A 4,263-nucleotide genomic window follows, 5' to 3' on the forward strand; every position below is an offset into this window, starting at 1 on the left:
AAGCTTAGCCCAACTACGAGCAACTCCTTCATGGCCATTGCACCACGAAATTCGTGAGCCTGTATTTGATGAATCAAAGAGGCCACAATAATGTAAGCAGTCATTGAACTCCATCATAGGTAACAGAGGTCTTGGATTTCCCCCAATTCTTTCGGTATCCATTCGAATAACATTAAAATCACCCAGGACCAATCAAGGAAAATCTGATTGGCACTCCTCTGGTTGCTGCCATAACTCTTTTCTTTCAACATAAGAACATTTGGCATAGAAAAAACTCACCAAAATTCTTTGTCCGTCCTTAAAAAACCACCCAAAAATCTTCTGAATCGTGATTGAAATCACCTCAAAGGCATTTATATCCTTCCAAAATAGCCACAATTTACCCCCCTGATTTTCATTAGATATAAAATGGTGATAATTCATAAAATTACCCAGCATTACCATCCGCTCCTCAGCCGCTAAAGGTTCTGAAATAGCAAACAACCCAACATTAAACTTTTTAATTAGCTTCTTTAATGTACCTATAGACCTGCCCAACCCCCTAATATTCTAGAAAATAATTGTATCCATCATAAATTTAATTTATGCGGTCGGAAGAGAACCCTCTAAGATTTCCTCACAGAATTCTTTACGAAAATTCATCCCTTCCCCGTATCAAACTCATACATTTTTTTTTCACTCTTTAAAACTAATATTTCACCTTCCCCCCTCTCGAACGAATAACCCTGAGCCAATTCCTCCTAATGCAAACCTTGGTTTCCACCTTCAGTCAGTTTACAACTATCCATGTGATCCACTTCCTCTTGAGATATAGGTTCATCATTTCAAACTCGAGGATCATCATCACACCCGACTTCCTCACACTCCCCTTCATTCCTCTTTGTTGAACCTTCATTCCCATTATTTTCCAATCCTCTCTGCAGTATATCAGAGTTTTTCCTTGCATGATCCCCATTTCCTTGAATCACATGAATTTCTGCTATTTCGGGGCCCCTATCATTAATCTGCTTTGTCATATGCACATTACTGGGTCCTGCTTCTTGCACCACCTTCTTTGCCCCTTTATCCAAGTCGGTATCGGTTTCTATTACACCGTCATTAGTCTTTGGTTTCCATATTTTTTTTCTTTATATTTTTCATCCTCCCTTCGCTTCTCTCCCACCCTGCAAACAATCCAGGTATGTCATTGCCTACAACATTTAGAGTAGAAAAAACCCATCTTTTCATATTTGGCCTCTTGCCAAATACATTGTTTCGGAGATACAATAAGAGGAAATCTTTTTTCCTGCTCCATTGTTAGGTTAACTTCCACGCAAATACGTGCCCCCGATGCTCTTGTACAGTCGATTGTTGCATTATTAGTTCCAAGATAACGACCAAAACGAGTTGCTATTATTTGGGGAAAATTCGTTTGGTAAAGATGCATTGGTAACCCCAGTAAGAAAATCCATTGAGGAGCCAATGGAGATTCTTTTTTGGTATCAAAATCCTTTATCCACTTGAACAACCAAAAAGAATTATCTTCTATAATTCTACCTTCACTTGCCCAACCATGCAAAAAGTCATGTTCATTTTTTATGTGAATTAACACATGATAATCATCCATCACACTGATTATTGGAATTTCCTTCAAACCCCACATTTTCACAATCGATAGCTGAATTTTATCAATAGATGGCTGATCCTCAAAAATTTCATTACTAATGCAAAACAAAATTCTTCCTCAGCCTTAACCATCTCTGTTTTTTAGAAAATAAATCTCAATTCCCCATTGATATTAACGGGCAATCTCATAGGAATTTTGAACGCAGACATCTCCACTTTTTTACTTATAACTTGCGCATATGATTGCACCTTGGGACTCGCCTGGACGACATTCCCCGCCGGCGGTGTGGCCATCAGCGGGGGACGACACCAGATTGCAATATATTTAAATTAAAGTTAAACTTTTCTAAATGGAAAAGAGACTAACCTGCATTATTTGGTAACTCCCTAAGCAGCGATGCCGTGTAGTTTCCTCTATCCTCGACGGTGAAGACTCGCAGTTTTTTCACAAATTGTTGTTCTGTGCTACCCCTCGTGCGTGCGTCTTGTTGGAAACAGCGGAAGAGAGTGTTCGCCGGAGGATGGCGGTGTCACGGCTTGTTGCTACTACTCCGACGAGTTGCTTCACCGCGAAGGCTTTGATCGGACGATGGAGAAAACGTCAGCGGCGAGGCCACACTTGTTCTGCTAGATGAGCTCCTTGAAGGCAGCAATGAGGTCGCACTGGTTCTGCCCTAGTTCCAGTAAGGTACGCTGGGGAGGCAAGGGACTTGGAAAGGGAGGAGCCAAGCACCACCGTAAGGTTCTTCTCAACAATATCTAGAGAATCACGAAGCCGACTATTAAACGTTTGGCTAGAAGAGGAGGCGTGAATCTTATCTATGAGGAGACCCGCGGAGCGCTCACGGTCTTCCTGGAGAATGTGATCCAAGATGCCGTGATCTACCTCGAGCACGCTCGCCGGAAGACTATGACAGCCATGGATGTGGTGTACTATGCTCAAGAGGCAGGGCAGGACTCTGTACGGCTTCGGCGGTTAGGTTTTCGTAGCTTCAGTATTACAAGAATATATATTGTAACTATGTTTCTAATAAAAGCAAATGTATTTGATTATGCCTTTAGATTTGGCCAATTAAACAAAATCTACGACATTGATCCTAACTTAGTAAATAGTCAAATTTATTCTATTAAAAATTATCTAAGCAATCCACATTGGATAGGAAGGTTATGTTAAGGTAATCCATCACGAAATATCAAGCTAAACTAGCATGAACTTATAACAAGCCAATTGTATCAAACTTCTACGAGTTAAACTAATATAGCAAATATGCTCCACACATTTGGTTTCCATGTCTGAAATAAACTAGATGATCCTTACACATGACCTTAGGTATGTGCAAGAAACTGAGGTACAACTTATCCAAGCTCTGCTCTACATGTACTCTTATAACTATTAGGCTTGGGCATAAAAGAATTGTTTTTGAAATATTTACACCAATTTTGTTTTACATTTTTTTCCAGCTCATGTTCTCTTCGGAAGATTCTTCAACTCATTAACTTTCATTGCATCATCACTTTTTTAATCAAAATATAATTTTGACCAAACTTTTGTCACCTTTTTTTGTGATTTCGGTGGAGATAATTTAAATAAATAAATAAATAATATTTTAAGACAATAATATATCCTTTTTATTTATTTATTGAAGGAGAACCCTATCTTGGGGTTATCCAGTCATTAATTATGGCTTTTTCTTCTTCTTTTTTTCCTTCTTTTTTTAGTTTTTACTGTTTCAAATATAAATATTAAAAGCAAATTGACGTTCAATTATAAGACTCCTTAGCTTCTATACATCGGACTATTGACTTTTACATGCAGGCACTCCCCAACAAGGATATAATCTCCATTAAATAAATTGACTTATTAATTTGTCCTCATCGTGCCATTGCCAAGGCCCATCCCTCCCTGTCATGTACCTGTCACCTTCTCTCCTTCCTTCCAGTTTCGTTAGCTCTCCTTTTCTTCTTTCTTTGTCTTTTCTTCTAGTCAATCACTAACTTTCAAACCCTCACCGAAATGGCACACAACAGTTTTCACGACAGATTCAGGGTATCAGAATTTAAAAAGCGCCGTCCCTATTGAAGTCAAGCCCACCCGTCGAACTGCCAAACCCTACTTCCATGGAACCTTCATCATCAGCAATATCATTAACTGCGCCAAAAGTAACTTCGTCTCCCCCGACGACGTGCATATGACACGAGGCCTTTTATTTTCGTCCAGTTATATCTGCATGCGCCATGTCATATTCATGGCTTCCTAGCATTTTTGATACTTGTATTTTGAAACCCTCTTAGAAAGATAAAAGAGAATAAATTTTCATGTTTGTCTTTAAGCCCTGTTTGACAACATTAAAAAGAAAGTACTTATACTATTTAGTAGATAAAATAAATATTTTTATAAAAAAAAATAAAGCAAAATTTAGCTTGTGTTATAACAAATACTTATCACAAAAATAAAAAAATAAAAACTTTTAAAATTACATTTTTGGAAACTATTTAAATGAATTTTCAAAAACAATCTAAGATAAATTTTTTTGTCAGCTATAAGTGATATTGTCTATAGGCAACATCAATTTTATTCAAACAAGAAATTTTAATGATTATTTTATAATTTAAAAAATATATTCGAAGATAATTATATATTATTTTATTATTTATTAT

At 37.3% G+C, this 4,263-nt stretch overlaps 1 pseudogene; it reads left to right on the plus strand.

The window, feature by feature from the left end:
• The first annotated feature begins 2,236 nt into the window (after positions 1–2,236).
• Positions 2,237–2,585, plus strand: LOC131153784 (histone H4-like; annotated as a pseudogene).
• The last annotated feature ends 1,678 nt before the right edge of the window (positions 2,586–4,263 follow it).

The sequence above is a fragment of the Malania oleifera genome, chromosome 4 (assembly GCF_029873635.1).
Source record: "Malania oleifera isolate guangnan ecotype guangnan chromosome 4, ASM2987363v1, whole genome shotgun sequence".
Classification (NCBI taxonomy): Eukaryota; Viridiplantae; Streptophyta; class Magnoliopsida; order Santalales; family Ximeniaceae; genus Malania; species Malania oleifera.